This window comes from Grammomys surdaster, unplaced genomic scaffold, assembly GCF_004785775.1.
Source record: "Grammomys surdaster isolate TR1022 unplaced genomic scaffold, NIH_TR_1.0 150, whole genome shotgun sequence".
Taxonomy (NCBI): Eukaryota; Metazoa; Chordata; class Mammalia; order Rodentia; family Muridae; genus Grammomys; species Grammomys surdaster.
The window spans coordinates 22782481-22792515 of NW_021604608.1; positions in this window are offsets into that span (position 1 = coordinate 22782481).

Genomic DNA, 10035 nt, shown 5'->3' on the forward strand with positions numbered 1-10035 from the left:
AATTTAGGCATATATGTGACTTATTTTTATTTATTATGATATATATTATCTTGATTTATTTGATTTAGAGACCATAATAGCTCTATTTTCTTTTCCTTCAAACTGAAGTCAAGAACCCATATCCCTATTTGTGACTCTATGAATATTCATATCCATATCCATGTGTGCACACATACACACACACACACACACACACACTTCATATTTGGCATTGTTCACATGTGTATCTGTTCAGGGCCAAGAATTTGTGATTTAATAACCTATTAGGGAGATTGATTTCTCTTCACTAAGCAGCCATTAATTGTCTATAGCTTTTCCTTCAGAGTTAGGGCTTTCTAAGGTTTTCTCCACCTACATTGACAAGTCAACTGGTGATGCCTTTTGAAATATTGTTTAGGCCACAGTGTTGGGATTTCATGAGTTTCGCTTCCCAATCATGTTTAGAAGACATTATCTGTCACATCTTTATTCTCTGATTCATGGGTTCTGTTATATTTTCTGAGCCTTGGGTATAGAAGCTGTACTACAGATGGATCGGTTTGGGAGTTGAGCACTTAAAAGTGAGTTGTTTTCAGCATTTTGACTAATTGTAGATCTTCAACTACTACAAAAAGATTTTTCCGAAAATGAGATGGTTTTAGGTTAAATTAGGGTCCTTTTAGATTCCAGAGAGAAATACTCTGTTTTTACAGAGAACTCTACAATTATATGAGCCTGTATCACTGACAGGCACTGCAAGCCCAGATGGCTAAAGTCCATGCTTCTTGCTGATGCAAGCAAGTACCTTACTTTATGCTATTTTAATTACTTAAGAATCATAGAAAGAAAAATGTCTCCTCATTTACCTCCAAAAAATGCTATCCTCAGGCCATTTATTTTTAAGTTTGGCTAGATACTCCCATCCCAGCTGCAAACAATGCTATGTAATATATTTGTGAATTTAAAATTAAAACTGTTTGCTTTGGTGGTATGAGATAATGGTGTTTCTAAAACCTCAAAAAATTAGTTATTCTTGTCTATTTATTAGCTCTTGGTCCACCACTGTAGAATAGGGTCGGTATGAAATGAACACTTTGTTTTCATATGACTCAGTATATTTTGAAACTGTTTGTGCACCTACACCGTACTATAATATTATGAAAACACAGTTGTATTTATTTTTAGTAGTAGGCTTAAGAAATTAATAATTTTCATATTTGGTTTATGTTATAAATAAAATGTATTTATTAATTAAATCAGTGAATACTATATTCTTCATTTACCTCAACTTCCAGACATAAGCATTGCTATAAATTGGGGTATATTCTGTTTTCCATATTTAAAAATGATAAGAAGAAATACTGTGGAAAATGAGAGAAGGAACAGAAAAGAGTGAAGACAAAGTATTTATTTAATTTACTATATATTTTCTATAGAATAGGAGCAGTTCTGGGTGTTTAGTCTATTTAAATTAATGCAGTCATTAAAATGACTAGTTATAAAGATGAAGAAGCAGTGGCCCAGATTAAATGTAGTTTGTTGAAATCTTATGGTCCAAAATCAGAATGGCCATCAAAAATTTTAAGAGCTCCTGATCCACAACGCCTTGAGCAAAATTAAACTTCTGTCTAAGGCATTATATTTTGGGATATTTTGGTACAATTGACTATGTAATCTCAGGACTTTGTTGATCTCAAACTGTATGAGAGATCTGGGCAAAATGTCTTGTGAGATATTAGCCCAACAGCAAAATCAAACAATAATTCATTACCAACAGCTAAGCTGAATAAAAAAAAAATACAGAACAAATAAGATACACATGTGAAAATATGCACTACAAAAATGTGCTATTGATAAGTTTAAAATTCTGGAATCAGGTCCACAGAAAGGATGGACTGGCATCCTTGAGAAAGAGTTGAAGTTACGGGTCACAAGTGAATGTCCTATTCCTCAAGACTGCCTCAGATCTGGTCTAAACAGGCCTACCTAAATTATGCCAGATAATATAATAACTTAAAGTGGCTGTAGATGTGAGCCACATCAACAAAATCTCCTCATAAAACCATGAACAATTAGTGTTTTGTTGGCTAACTGATTGACCTAGCGTAGCAAACTGACCACCACATCATATAAATATGTCGTTTCAGATGACATTGCGAGAAGCATGCTAGTTAGGTCAGATGTGGGGTGACCATGAGCATGAGTTATCAAAGAAGAATGCAGGCTGGTTGTATCTAGGAGGGACTTTTTAAATTAAACTTTTTATTGGATGTTTTATTTACATTTCAGATGTTATCCCCTTTCCCCATTTGCCCTCCACCCAGAAACCCCCTAGCCAATCCACCTCCTCCTGCTTCTATGAAGATGTACCCCACTCCCACCTTCCCGCTCTTGTATTCCCCCACACTGGAGCGTCCAGCCTTCACTGGACCAAGGACTTCCTCTCCCACCTATGCCCAACAAGACCATCCTCCCCTACGTGTACAGCTGGAGCCATGGGTCCTTCCCTCTGTGCTCCCAGGCTGGTGGTTTAGACCCTGGGACCTCTGGTTGGTTGGTATTGTTGCTTTTCCCATGGGGCTGCAAAACCTTTTCAGCTCCTTCAGTGTTCTCTATCACTCCTTCACTGGGAACCCCATGATCAGTTCAATGGTTAGCTGTGAGCATCTGCTTCTGTATATTTTAGGCTCTGGCAGACCTCTAAGGAGACAGCTATATCAGGCTCCTGTCAGCATGCACTTCCTGGCATCCACATCAACATCTGCATTTGGTGATTGCACGTGGGATAGATACCCAGGTGGAGCAGTCTCTGAAAGGCCCCTCCTTCAGATTCTGTCTCACACTTTGCCTCCATATTTGCTCCATTGACTATAATGTTACTTTTTCTAAGAACGACCGAAGCACACACACTTTGGTCTTTCTTCTTCATGAGCTTCATGTGGTCTGTGAGTTGTATATTGGGTATTACAAGCTTTGGGCTAATATCCACTTATCAGTGAGGGCATACCATGTGTGTTCTTTTGTGATTGGGTTACATCACTCAGGATGATATTTTCTAGTTCCATCCATTTGCCTAAGAATTTCTCGAATTTGTTGTTTTTAATAGCTGAGTAGTACTCTACTGTATAAATGTACCACATTTTCTGTATCCATTCCTCCATCACAGAACATCTGGGTTCCTTCCAGCTTCTGGCTATTATAAATAAGGCTGCTATGAACATAGTGGAGCATGTGTCCTTGTTATATGTTGGAGCATCTTCTGGGTATATGCCCAGGAATGGTATAGCTGGGTCCTCAGGAAATGCTATGTCCAATTATCTGAGGAACTGTTTTTTCTTATCTCCTTGTACAAAGCTCAAGTCCAAGTGAATAAAGGACCTTCACATAAAACCAGATACACTGAAACTAATAGAAGAGAAGGTTGGGAAGAGTCTCGAATATTTGGGCACAGGGGAAATGTTCCTGAACAGAACACCAATGGCTTATGCTCTAAGATCAAGAACTGACAAATGGGACCTTATAAAATTACAAAGCTTATGTAAAGCAAAGGACACTGTTAATAGGACAAAACAGCAACCAACAGATTGGGAAAAGATCTTTAGCAGTCCTACATCTGATAGAGGGCTAATATACAATATATACAAAGAACACAAGAAATTAGACTCCAGACAACCATATGATCCTATTAAAAATGGGGTACAGAGCTAAACAAAGAATTCTCAATTGAGGAAACTTGAATGGCCAAGAAGCACCTATAGACAGATCTTAGTAAGATATTCTCCAATCAAAATCCTACAATGCCTTTACACTGCTCAATATAATTTGTTGTTTTTCAGAGTCAGTGAGATCAGGAGGCTTTAAAAATTTATCTCAATTTAACCTCCTCTTTTGGTGTATTTTTCTTCCTGTCATCCTCAAAATGGTATTGTATCCTTTGAAGCAGCCTCTTTAAGGAGAATTTCTTCTCCAGTCCTGTAGCATGGCACATCAGTAAACACATCCTGAATTAGTCGAGGAAATCAAACCAAAAAACACACCATAATGACTCAGGTACTAATGGAAAGCTTTGTTTTTCAGATAAACATTCTGCATGTAATTTCCACAGGGAATGAAGGACAGAAGTTCCACTCATTTTGAGTTTTGTCAAGTTTGAGAATAATGGTTTCTTAGCCATCAGTACAAAGCTTTCAAGGGTACTGTTTGAATGTCCATTTCAATATACTTCTAAGTTTCAGAAGCCATCCTTGGAAGACACAGTGACTCTGGCTTAACCCTCTTTTGCAGTACTTCAATCACATAAGACTACCAATTTTCACAGAGTTGTAGTTCCCATCTGTTGCTCAGGTACAAGTCCAATGCCACAGAACAGCTACAGCAATGACAACAAAAACAAAAAAGACATACAAAAACCAGACAACCGTGGAACAATGTATCATGGCAACTAATGTTCCCCTTTCTCTTGTATATAAAAAGTATGACCATTTGCCCAGAAACAACTTTTCAGATGACATTGATTATGGTAAAGCAACTCCATTGTGTTACTCACAGCTGACTACATAGTTTCTACCAGATGACAAGTTTTACTATAGTTAAAAGACAGGTTTATGATTCTCAATGTTCTCAACATCTAGGACATTTCTTGGGACATAGATTGAATTAAAATGATTAAATGAAAAATGATAATATAATGTGGCATACGACTTTCTAAACGTCAATCAAACAGAGAAGACCTCCCAAACATAAGAGACTGATATGTCGCTTATATGATATGTGCATATAGAAGCTTTGCATCCCACACTTTATAAAAACTAATTAAGCTTACATCTTTTGCTTAAAACATACTTACTAGTTTTAGCTAGAGTAGAGGTGAGCATATAGAGATGCTGAGTACCAGATAAACTGAAAATTTAGAAAGGATTTTGATTGCATTATTTTTATATGAGAATCACTGAAAAATTGTATCATAGGATATGGAAACCAAACAACTTTCTCCATTGCTCCCCAGTGTCTAGACTTGGATTCAATTGTTTCATACTAAGCAAAAAATAGCATGCCCTAGGAATTCAAGGTTAATGATATCCAGTTTTGGAATTTCTCCGTTGTCAAAAGAAGTATGCTTTCTCAAGGAGCTGAGTAGTTATATAACTGGACAAGCCTATTTTATTACTGGAGTCAGGGAATTTTGAGTGACTTTGCTTACAAATATGTTCCAAGCTTCAAAGGTTATTTTACAAAGAGGCATTACCGCCTCTTGGTATCTTGCTATATTGGGCTAACCTCTGATTTCACTTTCAAAACAACATCTTAAATTTGATGTTCTTTTGGCAGTACAAGTGCCAAAATAAACCACAGGAATATTTACCTCTGCTCCAAAGAAACTATTCTTACAAGAATGTTGCACTTTCCTGGGCCTTACGTCAAAAATGAAAATCCTCCTCAGCATGTTCTTGTTCAATTTCTTTTCTTTTCACCCTGACTTCTAGATCTCAAAAAATATTTCCCTTGTGAAAAGGTATCGTCATCAATCTATATGTTCAGGAATTTTGCAGAAGTGGAGGAGCATTTGTTTATAAACCAACTTCTCAACTCCCTTTTTATTGTCATTAGCAGCTTTTCCAATGCAGCTAGAGATGTACTCTATGAATATAAGATATCGAACAAGAAAGAAGACTTTAAATAGTCAAATGTCAATACTTTTTTGTAGCTTTGGGAGATTTTGAATGTGACATTCGCTTAATGTGTACTATGTTCCCATAGAGCATGATGTCAGTCCTGAATTATCAGATATTAAACACAATGAGCAATTTCAGAAGCACATGTTGGCTTGTCCCAGTGACTTCTAGTTCTTGCTTTAGCACCATTGCCTAGGCCAGAAGGAATTGGGGCATGGGGTTGGTCCTTAAAAAACAGCATATAAGCTGTAGATGCAATTGCTGTGGAGACCAGGTTTATTTAATAGTGAAGAGCACTCCTGAGTGTTGTGACTGTGTCTGTGAGTAACACAGCACTTTGTCGTTGAAGAAGGTAGTTTCAGGGCAATATGAGTTAATGGTGATAAAAGAACCAGCCATGATCAATGAATTAGGAACTATGATTCCCAAGGTTTTAAAAAGAATAGATTCCTGTCTACTTTTAAGAAGGTCTCTTACCTCTACTCACTTTCTTTAAATACAGCAAACCTTACTGGGAACAAACAACTGCCATTGCATTAAAATACAGTTTGAATCTAGCATACTAGATATTCATGAAGGTGAATGAAAGGACTGAGTGAGTAATACTTTTGCAAGAGGTAAAATTAAGCTATGGCTTTTAAATTATTAAAAATAATTCCATTTGTGTGAGGTGATGATATTTTTTTGGCATGGTTGTTGCCCATATTCCTTGTACATACCTATACACTTATTCACATGTCTGTGGGTATAAATATATAGGGGCAAACCTGTATGAGTATACCTGTGTCACTGTGATTCATTAAGACATAAGGCCTCTCTTTGAATTTATTCTAGCAGAGTTCTTAGAAACAAAATAATTTTAAAACTTTATTTGAAGTGAAAACAAATCTTACAAACCTCATCAAAATCCAAGAAGGAGGACTCATCTATTTTCATATACATAGTCAAGGTACTGATCCTATTTAACTTCATGATATCTATTGTACATCCTTTTAAAATAGCAGGTCTATTTATTTTGTGGTCATTAACATAGTAGAAAGAAATGTAACTCATTGGATCTAAGCCTGTGTCTAATATTTTGATACTGGATGATTCTGGAAATTTTGTGTTTTCATTTGAAAGAAAAAGATTGTGGGGAAAAATATTAAAAATTTCTAACAGATCCTGCTCAAACTACAGGTCAGCTTGTTTTATAAGTGCAATGATATAATGGTTATGACCACATAGACACTAATCTTAACATCTGGCATGAATAAACTATGGAATAAAAATGTCTCAGCTCTTACAACATTTAGCCAGAGGAAGAGGTAACCACTGTAAAGTTCTGCATGTAAGATAGACCTAAAGGGAATGCTACAGGGACACAATCCCAGGAGAATTTTGTCATGGTAGAAATTTTCTCTTGAACTTCTTTATCAACACATCCTTACCATCTGCCATGCCACATAATGCATCTCAGTGTATACAACATATACTTTGAAAGCTGCTCTGCATCAAATTCTGTCTACAGTAAGTATTCACAGTTGCCAACACTTAACGTATACCTAGAACCTAAAGAAACAAATGGATATATCTGTGAAACAAAGAAATTTTCTTGCTTACAGATCTCTTTGTAAATAAAAGGAAAACTCAACTAGATCACTGAATTCTGAAAGTTAATAATTTTAAATAGTCCCAATGTATTTAACTCATTCTGATTAAGTTCAACACACTAACATCTGTGATGCTTATTTATTTATTTTCTCACCAGTAATTGTGTGGGTGAACAATTTATTATCCAGAGTTCTTTAGTTTTCCAATTTCTGTTTCTACAAATTTTAATACAAAATAACAATAGTACCTAAGTACTGTGAGAGTTATAATGATGCTACATATGACAGAAGAATAAAATATAGTAATAATAATAATGATAAATAGTATCAGAGTGTATGATACAGAATTTGTCTGTTTAGCATCCCATTATTACTTTTTCATTCATGAAACTTACGGGGGTGCTATTAAAATGACCTTCTCTGCCCTATACTAAGCTCTGAAATTCCAAACCAGCTCTGTAAATAGTCACCTCCTTCTGGCTTCCTTCCACTAAACTAGCAAAACCAGTGTAGAAACTTAGCTAAGCAGAAGTTCTGAAGGGAAGGACATTCTCATAAAATATGAAAACTGAATTTCCAAGGAAAGGAATATTGAATAAAATGGGAGTGAATGATCTTCATGAGAATCAGCAGGGGATATAATATAAGAAGTGTGAATTCAGAAAACTTAAAGCACAACTTGCAATTTAGGGATTTTTTGATAACTTTAAAAAGAATGGTAAATAATTTCTCCTGGTTTGATTCTCTCTTTTGTTGTTGTCTGTCTGTCTGTTTTGTTTTATCTAGGCTTCATTCTTATCACTGAAAATGTTTTAAAACAAAACAGTTTGGGAATACAAATGTCCTTTATCCAAACTCTTATAGCAAAAATGTAGTTTTCTACAGTTATCTAATGTGAGTTGTACTGTCCTATTTGGATCAGCAGAGTCGGTTGCTTAGACTCAGTCATTGTTCTTTCTTAACCCATTGACATGTATGATTGTGACTGTTACTTGTATCCTGCAGCTGCCTTCCATGGAAGTAGAGAGCTAACTCTCTACGTGGTATTATACCACATAGAAAAAGTTCTGAAAATTTCTCAGAACAAATTTATATTTTTGTTAAAATGAGGTAAAGAAAGGAAACAGTTGCTAAGGAGAAAATACATCTTTGATTAAGTTAACACACACAAAATATCAACAGAGCTAGTAAGCAGAATAACATCCTTTTCACTGCCAAAAGGAAACATTGGAAGAATGCATTGGCAAAGCATACATATTAAAGTCAAGTGCAACTGGATCTGAATTATGGATCTAAAATCTTTAAATGTGGGTATTCACTCATCAGTCAAATATGAAGATTATGAACTAGAGACTGTTCTGTATGCTTTGGTGATTAAAATAATGTACCCAACTCTTGAATACACACAGCAGTAGCAGAGCCAAATAATACTAATACAACAAGCAACTGTCTTATAAAGTATGCCAGAAGATAAGAAAAATAAAGAAGAGAAAAACTCAGAGAAGTTGAAATTTTAAAATGTGAAATTCATCTTGAAGGTGATATTTTAAAACCTATGAATGGAATTTATCCCAAAATGATATTTTGTAAATGAGTTTCTAAGCTTAGGGATATTTCAGAGTTAATGATAGAGTTGAAGCATACGCCTAAGAAATCCAATAAAGAGCAGAAAGGACACTTGCACTAGCTAGATTTTGTCAAAACAAATACCCCTTAAGGGTCAAGGTTTGGTTTTGGCTCATGGCCTTAGTAACTTTAGTCCAAGATTGGGGAGACCAACTGTTTTAGGGCATGAAATGATAATGGTGGGGAGTGCATGGTAGAGGAAACTCACCCTCAGAAAAGGAAAATAAAGTGGAACAAGATGACAGTAGTGTTCCACGGTCCTCTTTAGAGGCTCATCTCTAGTGATCTACCATCCTACTCAGAGCCCATCTTTGTTTTGACCACCTCTCAATGTACCCCAGGATGGGATCCAAACTCACACGCATTGGCTTTTCAGGATGATTTGTCTAAATCATGCTTTAGGAGAAACAACATTAATAAAATGAGTGTGGGAGATGGCAAAAGACCTGAGAGGCCTCCAGGAAACTGACATTTGTAAGCACAAGAGTGCATTGTTTCTGAATATGCACTCACTTGCATAATGGTGCATGTTTACAATGTGTAAATCTGTACATGGAATCATGGAACGTATTTGCCAAGCAGGTTCCTTCAGTGAAGAATTTCTATGATGATATTGCCTCCATCAAATGAAACACAATGGAGCCATTTTAAATTGTGTCCTCAGAACGTTCTATGTCTTCTACAATATTTCTGTTACATGAAATGTAAAAGGCTGATTTTCCTCTGAAGACTATTTTGCTAAAAGGAAGTTTCAGAGTGGAGAAACAGAAAACAGAGTGATATGCTAGAGGCTATTTTCTCTGCATGGTGGTACCAGGTGTGCCCTTATATTTCACACTTATATTTGTTTTTATGAATTATAAAGTCGTACTATACAATAGTATATGTTTTTTTCTTTATCATGTTTACCTCCTGCCAAAATCTCATTCTCTACTCATGCCAGTTTTTTTCTTCCTTTTTAAACCTTTTTTTTAAAGTTTACTCTTTTCACACACATCACATGCCAAATGCAGTTTTTCCTCCCTCCACTTCTTCTAATTTCTCCCCAAAGTCCCAAGATCAACTATTCCTGTTTCCTGTCAAAAAAGAAACAGAGGTAGAGGTAGAGATAGAGATAGAGAGAGGGAGAGGGAGAGGGAGAGGGAGAGGGAGAGGGAGAGGGAGAG